The following is a 21,784-nucleotide window of genomic DNA, read 5'->3' on the forward strand; positions in this document are numbered from 1 at the left end:
GATGTACACCGGATAATTACATTCTGAAAGTCTCATTGAAATCTGTCTAGTGCTTTATGAGATATTTTCCTAACACAACAGGCAGTCAAGCACAGACAGACAAAGGCAAAACAATGTCACCCACTGCCAAAAGCGAAAGGGCAAAATTAAAGTTGTAGGACAAACAAAATATTTTTGGTTTCCACTTCATTTTATATTCTATGAACTGGGAGTGTGACAGTACACAGAAATCCTGATTTGGTGCATTCCTCTGCTTTAGTGTTATGGTTCAGTAAAAAAAAATAAAAATAAAAAAATACCAGGCAGGTCTCTAATCTCCTGCTGCCATCTGTACTAACCTTTCTTTACCTTTGTGTAGCGTCCTTTAGATAGCATCTTCCTTTACATGTTTCCTTTTTGTTGTGGCAGGTAGCAAAAAGCTAATTTAAAAAAAAAAAAAACAAGCCCACCCTCTTCTAGATTAGATCGCTGATTGCCTGTGACAAACATAGTTTTTATCTGATTGCAGGCACCAGACCGTGATGTCTGTACGGCGATGGTTTTGTACAAACAATTTCAGTGAAGGTGTCGTTCAGTCTGATTCTGAGTGAAAATTTGTGGGGATTTTTTTTACTCGCAGATTTGTTTCTCCAACTAGTCCACATCAGTTGCAGCCTAGTGAGATACTGCCTTCGACATAAACCAGGATTGCCATGAAGAGTGTAGCCAGAGACCAGACACGGAGACGTAGTAAAAGGCAAGTGGTTTATTTACAGGTGACCAAGAGGATCTGCAACGGAAGGAAGGGAGCCAGGTGAGTCTCGGGTACAGATTGAATTGTTGACAAACGAACGAATATGGTTAACAGTTCTTTCGTTTTAACAGGTGAGGGAGATGGAAGAGGCTTGAAGGAGATGGCGTCCCACTGCGAGCTTTCCAGGAGGAGGGTCCAATGTTCCACAGGTAAGTGGTCGTGTCGTCCAGACAGGTAAGCATTTACAAGGCACCACACCACAGTCCTAAAGCACAAAACGTGAGAACAAGGCAAAGGGGTTAACAACTTGAAGCAATCCTAAACCTAGGTTGACCATCTGACCCATTAAGCGCGATGCTCCAGCGAAGACCTGGAGACAGCCGAAGGCTTAAATGCTGGTTCAGTTCGTCAGGCAGATGAGATGCAGCTGTGGTGGAAGAGTGCACAGATTCGCCAGCAGGTGGAGACAGCATTACTCCAGATCCTCACAGCCTTAAGCTTTTGTCAGAACACTCAACAGCCCAAAGGAGTTTAGATCTTGAAAATGTTATTTCTGTCAGGTTCGGTGGATGGTGGGACCCAAATGCAGACAGTACACGGGGAAACTCAAAGTAAAACTAATTTATTGACAAAATAATCAAATAAAAGGCTGATGAGGCACCAACTAAATAACAAAAGAACACGAGGAGGCAAGACACAAGGAAAAACTGACAACACATGGGAGTGAAACAATGAACCAGCAAGTGAGTATAGAAAATGACCGGGTTTTAAAGACTGAGGGAAAGAGTAAGTGGAAACAGGTGACGGATTACTACCAGGGGAACAGGTGTGGATGGTGAGCCAGGTTGACAGAACTACTGAGGGAGAGTGAGTGATAGCAAACAAACAAACACAAGAAACAATCAACCCAATACAAAAGTAAACCAAAGACAACCAAATCCTGACAATTTCAAATAATACTTGTAAAGAAAAAAAAAATCAGTTAATTGTGAGATTACCTCAGTAAGAATTTACTAAAAGACAACATTAAAAGAGCCCTCTCTCCCCCTGTACCTGTCCGCTGTCGCCTGAGGCAAACCAATATGTGGTGATCTCTGATAACGACAATTTGATCAATCCTCATCAATCACAAAAAGGGAAATCTATTTAAAAGTTAATTTCAGCTTCAAGTATCAAACAAAGGCCCCCCTAGACTAAAAGCAATTTAATTCCCTTTTACTATTCATCGGTAAATGAAGCAGGAAGTAGAGATGTCAAAATCTGGACAAACTTACACGGCTGCCTTCATAAAACTCAAAAGGCAAAAATGCCTCATTGCTGTTTAAATTGTGTTTTGATCTTGACAGACGATGATTTGATGAAACGCTTGCCAGCTTATTACTGCCATTAATTTCTCCGGGACAAATTCAAAATTGCATAAAGCAGGTGTGGACATCTTGCACAACAAATTGGCCAACATGAAGTATTTCAGAGGTAATTTAATTTTTATTTTTTTTCTGCGTGGTGTAGAGTTACATCTCTGGGGGGCATCAGCAAATCTGTTCAGCCAAAGCAGGGGACTTTACTGTGAGGACATCCAAGAGAAGACTTTCAGAACATCAGAGAGCTGGTGCTGAGCGTTGGATCCATTTTTCTGTCTAGCCTCCCTTTGTACTTCTACCACTCAGTTTCAACATTTAAAGGAGAGGGATGAGAGACACAGACAGATTTATGTCTTTTGGGACTGCTTCTTTTCCCTTTTAAAATCAGAAATGCCTTTTCAATTTGCCTGCTGAGGTTGTTGAAAACATTTTAAACTTGGCCCAAATTATTCCTCCAGAAAACGCATGAAAGTAAATCACCTCAACTCGTTGATGTTGGCACTTTTATTACTGTACCCTGCAATTCTTTCATGTCAGCATTTAGAATGTTAAAGAAGCTGGCAAACACTTATTTTCTCTCCAAATATACATAATGTAGTATTACGAAAAACTGAAATATTCATACATATTTAGATGGATTTAGATCTCCTCCTTTGGCCAGGCTGTTGTACCAACAGGGTATCTGATAACTGTTCAGCTGGCTCTTTCAAACCTGCCTTACTTTTTGTTGGTACTTCATTGTGGCAGATTTTTTTTTTTGTTTTTGCAGCCTTTACTTGGACCACCTCTCTTAAATGTGTACTTTTGTCTTTTGGTAGTTCAACACCTTTGGTTGTGAACATTTTTGTTCAGGTGGACATCTTGAACTTCACCTTTGAAAGATGTTCTGTAATGACCAGTAAATGTGAAGAAACCTGCTATAATCCTAGATTTGGGGTTTTAGTCATTATTTGTCTGGGCTGGGCAACAAATTGCGAGGGTTTTTTCCAAAATGTCTTAATGTTTGCGATGGTTTTTAGTTTCTTCTTGTGAGGTCCAGGGCCTCTCTGTTGTGTCATTAAATGTGTTCAAAACCATTGCAAGACAAATTTTCTTTTTCAAATTGTCAAAGCTGGGGGCTTCTGGAACCTATGATTTAGTTTCTGCGAGTCCGAAAATGCAAGAAATGTGAGATAACTTTCAGAGGGTTTGACGACTTATATCACCAAATTGTGACTGACCGGGGGCAAAAAAGACAGGGAACTGCAATCAAATTGAGACCAAATTAGAATACCTTTTGACTGGACTGAGACACATAAATCATAGTTATGTACATACACAAAGGTGTCGAAAGTACAAATTCAATGTGAATCCAAGTGAAAACTTGCACATTTCCTCCAGATTTTGTCTTCCCTGCACAGTGAGATAAAGAAAATGGCTAAATTTTCTCATTTAGCAGCTGAACACAAAGAAACTGGAGGCAAAGAGCCACTTATAAAAAAAAGGATTTGTTAGGCTTGTTACTTTGTGGGCAAGTAAACAAGCAGATGCAAAAATAATGCAGTGTAAAACCAAAACCTTTTGTAGTAATTCAAGGAAATACAGTTTTACATTTTTTTAACACACTTTCTTATCAAATAGTTACTCTGCCTTGTTACAATAACTAGTTTTGTGTTGCTGGGCTTCTTTCACATAGATCATTGCTAGTAATAGACTGTGGACCTTCAGTGTATATAACCACTGACTCCTTTGGAAATAACAATCTTAAATCATAGCGATAGTGGTGTAAATATAAAATCTTTAAGATTGAAGTTGTTTTCAAAAGGCAGAAATCCTCTTAGTCTTGGTCTAGCATGAACTTGGTGTTAGCTTGACTTTGTGGGAAAAGCTTGTATCTGCTTTCCCAAACTGAAAGGACTCTGGTCGCTCTTTGCTACAGATAAGTCACTGACTGATGATAACAACTCCACAGAACTCCACTTCAAAAAACCTTCCACACCTTCCCTTTAACAGCACCGCACTGGCATGTTCCCTTTACCTCAGAAAGGTGTCACTTTACCGGAGCCGTGCATCTTCTGAGTGCCACTTCGTTGTGGCTTCAAGGACACATAATGTCCTTCGCTTTAATAACAAAATTGCTGAACATAATAGTTTCACCCAAACTTAAAAATCATCCCTTTTGTGTCACTGTGAAATCTCACCAGATTAGATTCACACCTTTTTGTGCACTCATGATGAAGTATATCCATCCAGTCCTAGGGGAATTACACTATATGGCACTTTTGCAGGTTATTCTCCCTTCCCACTTGGATGTTGTCATTTTGCACATTGTCATGTCAGATTGCTGCACAGAATCAAGAGTATTTGTAGTCCGTGTGTGTGTAATATGCTTTTATGTCCCATAGAAAACAAGAAAGAGAAAAAAAATACTTCTGACAAGTATCAGAAGTACCGGTTAACTTTTACCAGACTATTGCTGTTCCTTTGTGGTGTTACAATTTTTTATTTGACTCGCTGTAAGACTTGAACTCAAACGAGGCCATGCTGTCAGGCTGCCAGCTGGGGCTGTTCACTAACATGGCTATCTGATCAGTAGCAGCGCGCACCAATGAGAGCTGACCTTATAGCAGCACAAAAACAATAGAGGGGCGAAGACATCTCGAGCAGAACTCTGACAGTGCTAGACCTGTGTCCGAGACATCTGGGGTCTTATTCCAATGAATGTCAACTTTATTTGTTTTAATTTTGTGCCAGAAACTCCATTAAAAAATCTTTGAGCTAGCCAGAATAAATAAAAGAGCAAAAATCTCTTATAAAAAGAAACGTTGGTTTATTTTACTGGGACAACGCAAGCTCATAAACATTTTTAATAGCAGCAAATTGCAAATGTACATACATAGCCAGAAAGAGGCAAGGTAAGCCATGGACAAGATCTTGGGCACGGATGTGGCACCAGAGGACAAATGGTTTGTCCATTTAATGAGTGGTTGGAAGTTTGATTTCAGCAACCCTGGGTAAGGCAATTAACCCCAAGTTGCCCCTGATATGTTAGTGTGAATGGGTGTTAACAAGAAAGACTCTATGTAGGTCTTTGTTTTTGCTTTGAATGAAAGCTGAATTACCTAGAGAAAATCCACACTTGCACAACGAGAACATGCTGATTTCACACACAAAGCCAAGTTTAAAATTGTAGACTCTTGCTCTGATGGGATGGCACTAACTATTAGTAAATACGGCACCTCACAATCCCCATTAGTGGTGGGTCTAGAACCAAAATGGTACCACGTCTAACACTTTGATGAATTATTTGAAAGGAGAAGGAGCAATACTTTGCAAAGACTTGCAAATAAAACAGGTAAGTTTCAAACTATCAAGTTTTTTTAGTTTTTTAGCAGCAGTGATTGGGAGATTGGAAAGTTGAACATCCTCAATGAAAACCTGATCCTCCATGCTTAGGATCGCAAACTGGGTCGAAGGTCCACCTTTTAACATGACAATGACCCCAAAACACAGTGAAAACAACACAGGAGGGGCGTATGGACAACGTTGTGAATGTCCTTAAGCGTCCCAGCCAGAGCCCTGACTTAAACCATATCAAACACCTCTGGGAGTCCTGAAAATAGCTTTCCATCATTATATTTGATACATAACTCCAATCTACAACCAAGCTCATGCATAACGTTTAAATTATTTATATTAGATGTACTATGCTGTATGTCTAATGGATATGTTAAGTTAAATGACTCAAAACTTTGATTCTTGCAACACTGTCTTTCAAATATGGACTTGACATAAAAGATTTGACAATCTTTACTGATAAGATCTGGTCTAATGTACATATTTTTTTTAAATATGTGAGACCTTTTTAAACAGATACAGCATTTCAAAGGGATAACTGCTTCATTTCCTTAACAAATATGTAAGAAAGACATGATGGCTAGCCAACTCTGAAGTGGTAAAATAGTTGGACCTATTCATGGGCCGAATAATGGGAAACAGCAGTGATAAATATTGAACATCCTCTAATGAAAGAAGATCAAAAAGCCTGAGCTGAAGATGAGCAGAGCCGACACGTCCTTGCCATAAATAAAACATGAGTTACTGCGGGTTTGTACTCCCAATCCAAATTTAATGAGACAGAGAGAAAAAAAAAATAAAACAACAAACACATATGGTTGGGACGTATTGCAACGCACTTAAAGATCATCTCACGACGGGCAAAGCTGGTAAAGAAAAGTCGAAATATGATTTCACTTATTAATGCATCTGTTCGAGTTAAAGTTGGCGGGGAAAAAAACGACCCTTGTCAGACTCAAAAAACAATAAATGGGATTGTTTTCTGATGCCGAGGGTGTTTCATTTTGCAAAACAATATGAGTGCATGTGTGATATGTAATTTTAAGGTGAGATCTGCATGTATTAAACACCCAGAGAGGAACCCGCGAATCAATGAATACTGCTAAATTTTTGCTGTTTTATTTGGGAAACCTGCTCGGCATTTCATGATAATTCAAGCTGTTTGTTTTGTTATTTATGGCTTACAGCATTGGAAAGTAATTTGTGTACACAGTCTAAAGAGTAAAACTAATTAATAAAATTAACATTTAAAGAGCTTGGCCAAAAGTCGCAATAAAGACTTCAGAGGTGTCTATTTTTAACAAAGATATCAAGACAATTAGATTCAGTTTCAGGGTAATAAAGCTAAGAGGACTTAATTAAAAGAGGTTTTGTATACGGGATGACAGACCTTCAGCTGACTAAAAGTTGCAAGTTCCTTGAAATTTCTGTGCCATCTGCTCTTCTCTTGAGTTCATAAAACGCCCAAATAAGAATCATTTCAGCTTCGTCACAGCAAAGGTGTTTTCATACGATTCTGGACTTTTTGTCATTTAAAACTTTATAAAGTTTGAGTCTTATTTGTAGTCATGGGAGAAGGATAAAAAAAATAAATCCACCTTATTTCAGTGTTTAAGCTTTAACATATCAGGACATAATAACAACGATCAGGTCTTTGCCAGGTTCTAAAATTATTTAAATCTAACCCCAAGCGTCCAAAAACACATAAGTTCCTTCATGCCATTATATTAAATATGGAAAGGCCGTGTGTGACAAACTAAGCACGCTTTATGATTCAGTAGCTGAAGAGAGCTGTGCATAAATAAAACCTTACAAACGTCAAAAAACTGTTAAATGTTGGAAAGAACGGAACGCCAAAATTCCTCCAAATTCCTAGACATACAGTATATATTGATAAACTAATTGTCCCTGTTTTCTCTTGTTGTTGGGCATTGAAGCCAGCTGGACCTGATTTACAAGAGCTGCCATGTTGTAGTTTTGGAACCAGATTTAAGTCCCGCCCACTCCCCTGGCACACTGTCACTGTGTTTTATGACCTTTCCTTTTAGGTGTGAAATAACTAACTACATTTAAACATATGTAAATAACTAAAAGATGTTGACTTTATAGTTTAGGGTGCTGTTAATGGCCTAATAGATTTTAGTTCTGTTAGATTTTCTGCTTCTTTGAACTGATTTTGTATTGAAACAAAGCACAACTTCAAATAATGTCTAAATTTAGCTTTTTTTGGTGGCACAATGTGGGGCAAGAGATTTGGGTATTTAAAAAAAAAAAAAAACTTGCAATACAAGAGAATGTCATCTTGAACATAGCCAAAAAGCTAAAATGCCAAACCCTTCTGTTTTCAGTCTTTAGTGTGTGCTACCAAAGATGTCAGGCTTGTAAGTTTGTATCAGAAAGTCCTGCAGTTCTTAGATAGAACAAGTGGAATATTTTCATAACACCCCACCTCTATTTTTTTCTTCCATCCGATAGCTATGTTCCTTTGACCTGGAATAGAAACCCAACCAGACTAGTTAGAGTTCATGTGGGCGAGGGGTTGCCTTGTCTCACAAAGGTAGGCAGAATGAGCAAAGAGCTGCATTGTGGCCTCCTGCCATTTGATGACTCACTAGCTACATGCTTTTATTTTCTTTTCTTTTTACAATCCTCTAGTGTGCTCTGAAATAGAGGAATCTTTCTATTGATGATTTGTAAATGCAGTCTGAACCATTTTCCTACAAATGGTCACTATTATAGTTTTGAAAATGTCATTTCACAAGTGTCAGCAAAGGTCAGATTTTACAAAACCGCCAACCGGACCAATTTGCAGATTTGTTATGTTCAGTTGACCAACGATCACATTTTTATTGTCATCGACAAATTATCCACATGCCAACAGTCTGTCTTAATAATATATTCTAACCCACATTTACATTTCAGAAAATTACATTTCTAAAGCTTCAGTTCCATCCGTCAAGCCTCCTTATCAAAAACCATCAGTATAGCAGAGTGGGAAAAATGGACTGAATCATTATAATAAGTGTCTCCATAAGTTTCTAAAGAAATAAATGATTAAGCCATTTTGATTGGATGACAATAATGGCTCTGATTCATCATTATGCACTGGGTTATACAGTGTAAATCGTTTAAATCCAAAAACGACTGAACGGCTCAAGCTAAAGTGGGAAATGAATGCACTGTGTTTCTTTAAGGGGCCACTTTTCAGCTCAAAGTCATTGCTCTGTTGGGTTTCATTCGTAATATTTTCAGGGAAAATAACAATAGTTTTGCTAAATGTTCCAACCCCATTTGTTGTACAAGGAGACTAGAAGTAAATGGGGGGTTGTGTGGCTCATAGAGCTAATGTCCTAACAGTCTCATGGTTTGACACCTAACCCTTGAATGAGTGCCCTTAGTGTAAAGAAGAAGAGGAAGCGTGAATAAGAAATGCAAAATATAAGACACATTGTATGACTTGAAGTAAATGGAAATTCTAAATTACACTGTAAAGTGCCTTACAGTACCTTAACAAGAAAAAAAGGTGATATATATGTTCATATCAAACTGTCATGACATTTAAGTCTGATGTATATGATTTTTATTTGCTTTTATTTAACAGACACAACAAAAAAAAGATTAAAAGGAAGATATAATCTAAAGCACTCCATACCAAAGCAAAGCAAGACTGGTTAATTCAATTAACAGGAGTTTGACCTGCCTGTTTGGTTCAAATCAGTGAAAAAGTAGGAGAGGGGTGTATATATGAAAAGCTAAAGTGGTTGTATTTCATGTACTGAAAGACAAAAGTGTGCTGATCTGGGAGTTTACTTCCTAGTTGCCGGTTCCAGCCCTCTCTGTGGTTTGGCCCGCCTTCCTCCGCAGCTGCAGACGATTTGGCTCATCGGTGTGGCTGGATACTTAAGGCTGTCCTGAGGATCAGATCAGCGCTGGAGCATTGTTTGCCCTGGGGTAAAACGTCTCAGCCCACTTAAGTCTCGTGCCCGCTTGTGAGTTTATTAATGTTTTTATATTTTTGCATTTCTTGCAGAGCTACCTGCCTGACCTGATAAACCCAGCCTTTTGTGAAGTATCCCTGAGCCGCTGACTTGTGCCTGCCTGCCTCCTGCGAAGGATTGCCTTTTCGTCACCCCTGGAACCTAGCACCTTGGAGACCTGATCCAAAAGAATCATCACACCATTACCCTCCATGCAGGAACCCTACTCACGAACTATAAGTTCACCTCTCCCTAACGTACCACCAGTTACTCTCTTCCTGTGGAAACTAATCCATACTTACCCACCTACCTCTCTTCCAGATCCGGACACCAGTTTCCTGCTCACTGTAAATAAAATCACTTACCGTTACGTTGGTCTCCTGAGTCTGTCTGTCGCCGAACTGCTCAAACTTGACTATTGATGAAAACTTGGGCCAAACCGGGCCCTTAAACCAAGTTACCACATACAAACCGTGGTTTATGTGTACTGTTGGCCCTAATATACTCTGATCTGCCACTATGACAACAGACAGATCGTGAGAGCAACACTGTGTAACACTTCACGTTGAATCAAAAGCAACTGGACCTCTTTTTTTTTTTTTTGATTCTCAAAGACGCTCGGCTTCTCATTCAAGGAACTTTCTCACTGCAGAACTGAAAGCATCCAAGTTTTAAAAACTGTGGCTGTGCTAATCATCATATGAGCTGAGGATCTACACCAGTACTGTGTCACACTGCTCATCTTGTTACAACACAGGGTTCAGCAAAGAAAAACTGCATTTTTGACATTTACACAATCTCTTGACACTTGCCACCTACCTAAAGATTTCTGCAGACCTGTCACACCCCCACAATTCCCCACCACAGTTGAGCCTGGACTTAACCACTCTGTATGTCACTCTCCTAAACAGATTTTGTCAGTTGTTAAACAGGAACGGTACTTATCGATGGCTACACCATTTGGGGGTAAAAATTATATTAAAGGGGTCCTGTTTTGTTGAAATGTGACTCCCAACAGCTCATTGACTAAACGTCAGGATGTGAGAAGTTGGGAGCGAGTATCAGTTGCCCGAGGCAACTGGAGGTCCATCATCATCATCATCATCACACTCCAGCCTGTTGCCACAGCAACCGCTCAGTCTTAGCATGTTCTCGTGTCACTTTACCCAATTCCCACCTCTCCAACCTCGACATGCCAAACAGGATGCTTGATGTATCAGAGTATGAGGTTGACATCGTGGAGCACATCCAGCTATTTTCAAAACATGCTTGAATTTCGACTAAGATCTTTCACTAAACCCCGTCCTGTGCACACTATTGAGGTGTACCAGAGCATCAATATTTAGTTTTTCACAATAAGCGGACACAAATAGAACTATTTTAAGGGAGGAAGACTCAAAGTAAGATGAGAATTTAAGAGAACCAGGATGAAAAGTCACAGCCAGGAATAAAAGCATCCTGCAGTGCGTCTCATAAAAACAGGTTTCAGTGACTGTTTTGAAAGCTGTCTTTGTTCCCACTTCATGGTTTTCACTAAACTTAAATAAACAGAATCTTAAACTAGAATTTCTCATGGGCTGTTTTGTTTTCTTTATTCACTAATTAAAAGATCTTTTTTTTTAAAAAGTTATTAACAAAAATGCATCAATTGCAGTTTTCTAGATTTCCAATTTTTGTAAATATCTGTCCTCCTGATCCCAATTTGGCCATTTCTAATATCTCACTAAAACATAAAATCTACTGCAAATTGTCCAAATTATTGTCACTTTTGTGTTATCTAAGATTGCTTAGCTGTGGCGGTCATCTTGTATTGGATAGACTCCAAAAGTGAATCAGTTGTAGATGTACATCCAATGATTACTTTCTGAGAGTTTGATTAAAATCTGTCCAGTGGTTCATTAGATATTTTGCTAACATGCATGCAAACACACATAGTCACAGGCAAAAACATCATTAGCCTGTTGCCTTTGGCAGCAGGGGATAAAATAAAATTATTTCCCCTAAAACAGCACACCAGATCACAAGACATTCAGATATTTGCTCCAATATCTCAATTTAAAGGGAATTTCACCATTCTTCAACATGGCATTTGGGATACAGAACAATTCCACATTACTGTTTAAAATGTAAGAATGGTAAATCATTCATTCAATTTACTGTAACTACGCACAAATTAAAGCTTGAATATTTTTGTTTATATTTGATCTTGCATCTTCCCGCCTAATCCAGCGAACAATTTTACTTCTGGAACGTAACCAGCTTACTGAAGGTAAAGAAGAGAATCCCATCATGCTAGTATCGATACCATCCAATACCAGTCTTGGTATTGGTAATATCAACAATTGGATCAATCCGCATCATTACACCAAAATAATTTCCTAGCCTGTAACTTGTTTACTGGCAATGGCAATAAAGTGATTCTGATTCTGAATCCACAAACCCCTACTTTAGTGATGTAAAAGTTGCATGACCGATTAGACAAGGGGTCTCCAATCCTGGTCCTCGAGGGCCACTATCCTGCATGTTTTATTTGTTTTTCTGCTCCAACACACCTGATTCAGTGGTTAAATCACCTCTTCATGTTCTGCAGAAGCCTGGTAATCGCCCATTGATTCAAATCAGGTGTGTTGGAGCAGAGGAACAAGGAAAACATGCAGGATGGTGGCCCTCCAGGACCAGGATTGGAGACCAGTGGTTTAGACTGTTGCATTGAAAAATATCTGATTTAGTACATTTGAAAGTAACTTGGGTCTGATTTGAAAAAAAACATGGATTTGAGACATTTGGACTGCCTTAACAAAATCAGATATGTGTCACATTTTGGCAAAAAGGTTTTTTCGTATTTGGCTGCTAAGTGCTTCAATGCATGCTGAAGGTCATGGCTTAAAGATTCTAATTGAACCACACCATCTGGAAAAAAAAATAGAGAAAAGACCCTAAGGTTCCCTTGTATTTTACACAACCACTTTTTGAGATCCTGTCCATGAACATCACAAACCAAACTGGAATCGAGGGGCGGCCCTGGCGGAGTCCAACCCACACCAGGAACGAGACACAGCTCTCGCTTTGGTTATACAGCCCTTTAAAGCAACCCTGGCACCCTATACAACACCCCTCGCTAAATTTCTCAGGGGACATGGTTGCATGATTCACAGAACCAATGTGAACTGGACAGTTCAACTCCTGTTTCCCCCTCAGCAACTTCGCAGAGCTGGAGATCCAGTCCGCCGTTGAAATCTGCACTGTTCTTCTTGAATCTGAGGTTCAACAATCAGTCATAGCTTCCTTTCCTGCTTTTATTAGTAGCCTCCTCTATACTTCCTCTGACTTCATTATCATGCAACATACAGATACTACATAAAGTTCATTTTGAGTCTTCTTTATATATATTGTTGCATTTATGATGCATTTAAAGACTATACAAAAATGGTACTTTTAGTTGTTGCATCGCTATGGTGTGTTCATAGGTTAGGAATAAAAAATAAAAATTTTATTTCTCAGTGACTGGTCAGGCTGTTAACTGTCCGATTCCAGTCACAAGCTGGTGCATCCTTAGTTTATTTATTCATATCAGCCTCGTTACTTTTTATTTCTTGGGAAAACAACAAAAAAAAAGACATTATTTCGTTAAGGGTTTCACACATCTTCCTGTTTTTTCCTGTACTCTTTGTTGTTTTCAAATTAAAAATACAACTAGAATCCTGCAACACGGTGAAACCCACGGCACCTGACATACCTCCAGGCTAAGTTAATCAGTTCATTTTAGGTACAAAAGAGAGGAAATAGTCCCGTTAAGGTTAATTGAAGCAATTTCAGCGTTTCGCAGAATCCGCAAGTTCCTGCAAACAGGTAGAAGCAAAAATAATTATTTGGCTCTTTGAACCATCATTTCAAGAAAATTCCAATTACACGTGTTTACCAGAAAGCAATTAAGAATGAGCACAAAACATCTTTAATTGCATGTCATATAGGTAAGAGGCAATCTAATTAGTCATGGAAATAATGTGCAAAAGCATTACACATACACACACACACATACATACTTTGTTTTCTCGTGATTATGAGAAAGAAATGCCTGGACTGCTGCCAGTCAACTGTGCTGAAAGGATTTCGAGATCTACATTAATTGATTGCCAGTAAATACTCGGAGGCTGGTTAAAAGGTGACTCCTAATACCCTTTGAACTTTTGCTCTGACTACATTAACCTGTCAGTCTTCACATCCGAACGTCCCGCGGCTCAGTAATTACACTTTTTACAGTAGCGTGCGTGTCAAGTTGTATAATTACATCCTGATTTGGGGCTTTGAAGTTCCCCGCGTTCAGTTATATTGTACTTTGCTTCACTTGAATTCCCTATGAGGGGAGGTAAGGGAAGGGGGGAAATAAATGGGAGCGCAACACTTTGAGCGTTCACCATAAAGGGTCTCGACCAGGCATAACGTTTACAACCAAATCAAAACTGATCCTTGAGGGTGACTAAGAGCAAGTTAGCCAGTGCGAGGATCATGAATTTGAATCAGCTGTTTCATTGTTGTGGGGATCTGGAGTTTTGCCTCCGCCCTGCTGGCAGTACCAGTAATCCTTCCTTACCAGCTGAAGCAGATTCCACCTAATGAGCAGCACCGGTATTGGTTGGTTCCAGATCTTTGCTGGACCATCACGCCTTATGTGTCAGAAGGGGGGGAGACGGAGGCGAACCCAGAGCGCAGACTCATCGTTTAAAAAGGGAACTAGTTTACTGACTTAAATAAACAAACAAAAAGGCTGGCGTGGCAGCAAAACTAACAATAACCAAAAGCAAGAACAGGAAGCAAGGCATAGCGTGGCAAAACACGGGAACAAGCGGAATGATCCAGTGAAGAATGATGAACAGTGACCGGTTTTTGAAGACTGAAGATGATGAGGTAAATGGGAACAGGTGAGTGATAATGATTATTGACAGGTGGAGATGGGCGGGGCAGACGTGACTGGAAAAGTACTAGGAAGGTGGATAGTGAACAGGGAACAGAAAACCAAAAGACAAAACTAAAGCAAAGAACTAAAACACAGAAAATCGTGACATTATGGGTTAGGGTCTCAGCCTTTTAAGTCCTGTTGCTAAGCTCACGGCTACGTTAACCTTGTTGTTTGTGCTTCTACTTCGTCTCAGGTTGTGTTGCCTTTTTGCTCGCTGACTTTTGCATTCCTGGGACTTACCTTTTGGACCAGCTCTGTGAACTTACCTGCTCCTGGACATCTGGACTCCTTCCGTCCTGGATTACCCCTGCTTCGCCTCCACGCCGTGCCGCCCCACTGGACCTGTAAAATAAAGACAATTACTCTCAAGAAACCTCTTAATATTTAAACTAAACCAACTGTACCCGAGACTCACGTTGCTCCTTCATGCCGTTGCAGGTCCTCCTGGTTATCCTTCACTGTAAATACTCCACCTGTAAATAAAAACACTTACCTTTTTACGCTGTGTCCGTGTCTGATTCTCGGTGCCGTTCTTACGACAACTCTGGTTTATGTCAATTGTCATGTTTTTTTAAAAAAAGGAACTAATGGAAGCGATGCTGTAGTAATAGTGGAGCATAAAATTTAAATATGTGTTATAACTAATACATACAATTTTAGCTCAATATCTCTAAAACTGACTGCGTTCTGGCCGGTTTTGTGTTCCCTACTATAAATGATTAGAGGTACAACCTCTGATTCCTTCTACGAGTTTTATTAAAATCTGTCCAGAAACTGATGCGATTTGTTACTAAGAAAATCTGGGTTGATGTCAACAGTTAATGGTGAAGTTTTAGGCCAAGATGTTGAATGTGGAGTATGGGTTGTCAATTAGTTTCAAATACAACCTTCTGAAATTTTTGGTAAATATCTGTGAAAGTGGGTGATTTGTAGCTATTTTTGTGTTTTCTAAAATCAGTTGGTTGTGGCGATCATCTTGACTTGGGTTGATTCCAAAAGGTAAGCGGCTGTAGATGTACACCCAGTGATTCGGAGAGTGTCATTAAAGTCTATCCAGTGGTTTGTGAAACATTTTCCTGACAGACTCCAGTAGTTATTGGTTAAGTTACAATTATATAACCAAATGGTGTCTAATTCTGGTCCTCGAGGGCCACTGTTCTGCATGTTTTAGTTGTTTCCCTGCTCTTAAGCAGGTCTCCATGTTCTGCAGAAGCCTGTGAATTACTCATTCATTCAGATCAGGTGTATCAAAGCAGAGAAATATCTAAAACATGCAGGATAGCGGCCCTCCAGGACCAGGATTGGACACCACTGATCTAAAACATGCAGGATAGTGGCCCACAAGGAGCAGAAATGACCACTGGCATAATCACCCACCTTTCATGATGACAAAAAAAATAAAAACCATCTAAAAGATATGGTTGTTATCTTGTGGCACTCCTGTAGTTTTAGGAATTTTGTACTACAAGAAATAGTCCCACCTAATGACAAACTTCCATGTTAATTATAAGTAAAGAAAAGTTTTACTACATTAATAAAAATAATCTATTCACGTTAACCTGGATTCCTTGCTTGGCATTAACCATTTTGTACACTCAGCAACTATGACTTTATGGCTTTACACACTGAAGTTTAACTACCAGGAGTTCATTACCGCCTTCACAGAAACTCTGCCTCAGAGCAAAGAGAGGGTACTGTGACACAGTGGTAGCAGCAGCAGTTAATATACTGTGAGCACTGGCACATTTATTGCATTCTGTCACATTTTGTTGCCTGCAGGTACACAGTAGTTGTAAAGTAATACTCCTTTGGGTGCCTTACTCAGCTCCTAATACCACTGTTTTAATCTACAGCAATCTAAATGAGACTCAAGCTTGTGTTAGGGTGTTTGTAGTTGGACTAAAGGTATATCTTGCTTTGTGCTGCTTAACTCACGGTTTAGACTTTGGGGCTACAATAAGGCATTCAAAATAAATATATCCAATATGCTTTTCATGGTAACATGTAGGGAAACGTAAAGGGAAAATATCAAATAGTTCCGATCTGTGGAAAGGTTATGAAAAGTAATATCTTATCTGTTGTAGATAGCTCTTTGGACAACCTCAGTTTAAAACTGAGTTCACACTGGACAATTTTCTGCTGTTGTAGATAAAATATTTTCTTGTGAGAGAATAGTACAATAATCTGTGGTTGTTAACTTGACTTGATGATCCGTAGTTGTTCAGTGTGATGACAAGCTTATATTGGTATTGGGTACATATATAGTATAGTATAATACATTTATAGTAACATGGGTTACTATCAAGGTTTTACTTATAATAGAATAAAAAGCCTTTATTGTCATTAGACATAATCTGTACAGTGACATTTAGGGCATTCCCATTGAAACATTTAATACTGAGATGCATAATGGGAAATTGTACAAGTCCTTCAAATTCTTTTAAAGGTTTATCAAATAGCATTGGATTTGGTCTTGGCCACATTTGGTCTAACTCAGTGGTGTCCAATCCTGGTCCTCGAGGGCCACCATCCTGCATGTTTTACTTGTTCCTCTGCTCCAACACACCTGATTTGAATCAATGGGTGATTAACAGGCTTCTGCAGAACATGAAGAGGTGATTTAACCTCTGAATCAGGTGTGTTGGAGCAGGGAAACAAGGAAAACCTGCAGGATGTTGGCCCTCGAGGACCAGGATTGGACACCCCTGATCTAACTGTTAGCTCATCAGTCCAATCAGAATTAAAGTTTAATTTTCCAAACTGAGGTTGTTCAAAGAGCTATTTACAACAGTTAAAGTTTTATTTTTTAAATCCCTTTCAACAAACACCAACTTTAAAGTGTCTGAACTAAGCATTTCAAATAAAAGATCTAACAGATCTAAATGATACAGTTTCATCTCCAACTCCACCGAAGTTTGATCAGTTTGTTTTCTCTCAACTCAGATTAAGGAGTTGATTTAATCAGTTTCAAAGCCGACAAGTTATCATGTAGACTTGGCATTAGGTCTGTTCTGCTTGAAATAAATGTGTGACAGAGACAGAACTGCCGAAGATGTCGAGGTTCTTCTTGGGAGGGACGAGGACGGACAGGATTAGGAATGAGGTCATCAGAGGTGCAGCACAGGTTGAAGGACAGGGAGATAAAGTTAGAGAGGACAGACTGAGACGGTTTGGACATGTGCAGAGGAGGGACAGTGGGGATATTGGTAGAAGGATGTTAGAGACAAAGAGGAGATATATGGATGCAGTTAGAGAGGACATGGAGGTAAATGGAGTGAGGACAGAGGACACAGAAGACAGAGTTAGATGGAGGAGGATGACTCGCTGTGGCGACCCCTGAAAAGGGAACAGCCAGCAGAAAAAGAAGATCTGCAAATTGACTGAGTTTTGTCTTTCGGCAGCAGGTGATAAAGAACCTTTTTGTTTCTTCAACTGTACATATAGATAAACGTTTTCTGAATGTGACATGCTGCACACTGGCAGATCATCTTCATATTTAAAAAATCCTATTGAAATTAATGCTTTATGAAGAATACAGAAGATTATAAAGCACATACAGTTCCCTAATGGGAACTGCTAACTGCAGCTTATTTACACTTTTAGTTGCATCAGAAAAATGTATTCAATTATGAAACTCTGTAAGGTGGAAGATAAAAAGCACTTAGCCTTGTTTGTCCCAAATGCCCTGGATGTAAAATGATACAGTCCTGAATGTAAGGACTTAGTTGGACAGCCATGTAAAGTAGGTAAAAGAATGGTTACTAAAACTGTTCTTGATCTGCTTCGGGGTCCGTTTTATTTCTACGAGTCTTTTATCACAAATTTTATTGTTCTTGTTTGACTTGAAAAGAATTAAAATGGCTTCTCGTAAAAAAAAGTTGTTGGCCAAAGAGCATAACAATGAGGTGACACTTTAAAATCCTTGTAAAGCTGAAAAAAAGAAGCATTTCCCTCCCCCTCAGGATGCTTTACGACTTGGGGGGGATTATCCGTTAGCGCATATAGTAGTGTGAGGCAAATGCAATCTTTAAAAAAAACGGACCTGTTGAAGTATATAGCTCAGGCAGCTAAACCCCACCAACTACAGCTGGCTTTTCTCCCCCTTCCATATGTTAAGCCACTTTCCCTTAATAGAATGTTTTTAATCCAGTGGCGTGTTGTGAGGAGCGGTATGAAAAATCATATTTAAGAGATTAGCAGCAGATTCCTCTTTTTTTTTTTTTTTTTTTTTTTCTCTCCTCACCAAAGCTCATCACTTGAGGGGCTCTGTGATGCAGACTGCAGGGCTGACTCGAAAGTTTACATGCACACACACTTGCTCGTGTGTGTGTGTGTGTGTGTGAGTCAGAGTTTGTCTGCAGGGACCTACAACTGGTGCATTACTCAGCAGTTTTGGCCGAGGCTGTTTTCCCAAAGCTGAGTCTGTACACAGTTCAGAGAGACTCTCCTGACTTTCATATCAAAACTCTCTCATCTAACTCCCCTCTAACTTTTACTTTCCTTCTCGGCATAAAAAAAAGGAAAAAATCCCCACATAAGTGAAACCTTCAGCATTTTAACCAACTTGTTTTCGACTGTCGCTGAAAGGTGAAAGGCGGGCAATGATGTTTTTCCCTGCGTGTGTGTGCCCATTTATCTGTACCGCTGGATATAGTTTCATAAAACTTTCAAAAAGTCTTTACTGGATGTACACCTACAACTTTTGGAGTCATGTCAAGATGGCAATCACAGCTAATCAAATTTAGCAAACATGTAGCTGTATTAGGTCAGTTTTACAGCTATCAAACTAAAATTTGGTGTGGTATTAGCTCAAAGTAATCCCCAACACATACTTCAAACATTACAGTCTGCACAGAGTATTTGCCTAAAACTTTAGCATTAACTCTGTCTGTCTGTTAGCAAATTATCTCATGAACCACAGGATGGATTTTGATGAAATTCTTAGAAAGTAATCACTGCAAATACATCTGCAACTGATTCACTTTTAGTGTCAATCCAATTCAAGATGGCTGACACAGCTAATCGACCTCATGAGTGAAACCTTGTTGTGGTAGTAGCTGAGTGTCATTTGTTTGGAGCAACAACAGATTGCACGAGGATTTGCAATATCGCTTAAATTGCGCTAAAAATTATTTTCCAGAAATGACCAAAACGGCCTCCAATCATTTCTCCACACAAGATGATCTGAGTTCAAAACTTTGACATGAAAGGCAGCATGTGATACGCATATCTTCAAGAAATCCAAGGCCTTAAAAAAAAAATCAAACATTTTCCTTATTTTTACATTTTGAACAAACTCATTGTAAGTATTTGGTAAGAGTCTGAATACTTTACAGGGCTTGTTTTATCTAATGATAGCAACTGAAGAATTCATAATGATCTAAAAATCTCTGCCCTGTGGAAAAGCTTCCCATCTGGCCCACCGTTCAGTACGAAGTCCCAAGTGCGCCGCGAAGCAGCGAGACTCGAGCAAACACGAGTGTAATTAACTTAGCTATCTTGAGAGGCACATTTAATTGATCAGAGACCGTGGTTTCACCAACACACATGCTATGAATAGCAACACGGCTCATAAAAAGCACTGAGAGACAAACACATTGGGAAGTCATGGGTTTTCTAAAGCTCCTCGGAGGGAAAACTTTGACTTCACAAGTTCTGTTTTGAAATCAAACATTTACGCTGTTTTACTGTTTTCTGAAAATTTTATTGTTTCCCTATTTTTTTTTTTTTTATCTCTTTCGACTAAAATTGGATCATCGCTGGTAAAGATGAAAAACAAGATACCTTTTTGAGCTTTTCTGAGTACAGAAATAGGCTCAGCTTTAAAGCACCTGTTCTTGGACTCTCACCAATCACTTAAACACAAAGTGGCATTCATTAAACCTCTACGTCATTGGGCAAGCGTGTTGCCATAGAGAAGAATAAAAATAGAAACCTTAATTTTATCTGTAAATAATTTCAACCTTGTAGACACCCTAACCAGGCCTTTGTCACATCAGCTAAAAAAGTTTGAAAAATACCCTACAATTTCAGAGAACAGGCACTATTACTTATGTAAAAAAACTGTTTTTGAAATTTACAACCTATTCTTGTGTGCATGGCTTGCAAAACTGTATTCTATGCCTTACACATAATTTCGTAGCCCATCTTCGTCCACATTTTCCCCTTTTACACGGGCTCTATTTCAGAAGTCCGGCTCTACTCGGCTCGGCTCTATAAAGAATGCATCGCGTTCACATCGGCCAGTTTGGTCGGTAGCAGAGGAACGCCTCCTCGTGTTGCAGGGGGCGGGGCCGTGGCGCGCGGGGGGTAGGGGATAGGGGGTGGGTGCTACAGAAACTTAGCGCAAGTTGTGTAAACAATGGAAGCGCTATGGATGACGTTGGCCCTGTGTTGTTGCTGTTTTTTAAACTTATGGGGATTCTCCTGAGACTCCAGGAAGAGAGGCGCAGTGGAAGAAATGCTCTGGGTGCCGCGATTTCAGGCTTTACAGCGCCTTCAGCTGGGGGACAGACGGCATAAACATTGCAGGGTAAGCTAACGCTGTTGTTTATATTCCTACCGTTCGCTCTTTATGCTTGCATCTGGTCACACCCACGACCAGTGAGTGAACAGGAGCTAAGCTGGCGCCGCCCACGAAGCAGGGCCGGCCCGGCTGGCCCTGCTCCGAAGCAGGGACTGGCCTCGAAAAGATGCAGATGTAAATGTGTGCAAAGCTAGCCGAGTAGAGTGGAGCCGGGACCTTTAGAGCCCGTGGAAAAGGGGCAATTGTGTCCTTCTCTGCCTATTTTCTTACCAACCTAGGCAGCCATGCCCACTTATATGATTTAATCTACTGGACTCCACTTTTTAAATAAAGATGGGCAGATTTGAAATAGTTTTTAAAAAAATAATTATTAAACATCATCAGCGTGGTTTTTAGACGTGAGCAAGCCGTAGCCTTGAATGTTTTCGGTCAAAGAAGAGCTTCTGTACAGGTGTCTAAATACAGCTCTTACAAGCAGCCTCTTCCAGTCATGTGAGGAAACTGAGAGGCTACCTCGCTAATGCTGTTTGCAACCAGTCCCAGCCCAGTGAGATACTGGCTTTGACACATTACCTCCATAAATGAAGCCATCATTGTTAAACTAAAAAAGACATACCTTAACCAAATGGATTATCCTCTGGTGTTACTTCCCAGCACCTACAATGCAGTCTCGACTCTACTCTGATGATGGTTCCACAACCATTGACAGTAAAATGTGACTAAAACACTTTGATCAGTTTGGTAGAAAACTTACTGGGTATAATGACTTAAATGACCCATAAGTGGGAGAGTAGCTTTAATATGACTTTAATGATCATGTACAATTGTCCCTACTTCACTTTATAAGTCTAAAATGCCCCATTAGTCATTAGATTTAGAAAGCCTTGCAAATGA

The 21,784-nt window shown here is 39.6% G+C and overlaps 1 long non-coding RNA gene across 2 annotated transcripts; it reads left to right on the plus strand.

Annotated features, from left to right (window-relative positions):
- Window positions 1-575: 575 nt before the first annotated feature.
- On the plus strand, window positions 576-9,977 carry LOC119616718. Of its 2 annotated transcripts, XR_005232707.1 has the most exons (4): window positions 576-793; window positions 865-942; window positions 9,248-9,381; window positions 9,461-9,977. It is a non-coding gene; the product is annotated as an uncharacterized LOC119616718 (long non-coding RNA). The 2 variants fall into 2 exon arrangements; XR_005232706.1 differs by having other exon boundaries at window positions 576-942.
- Window positions 9,978-21,784: the final 11,807 nt, after the last annotated feature.

The sequence above is a fragment of the Kryptolebias marmoratus genome, linkage group LG23 (genome assembly GCF_001649575.2).
Source record: "Kryptolebias marmoratus isolate JLee-2015 linkage group LG23, ASM164957v2, whole genome shotgun sequence".
Lineage (NCBI taxonomy): Eukaryota > Metazoa > Chordata > Actinopteri > Cyprinodontiformes > Rivulidae > Kryptolebias > Kryptolebias marmoratus.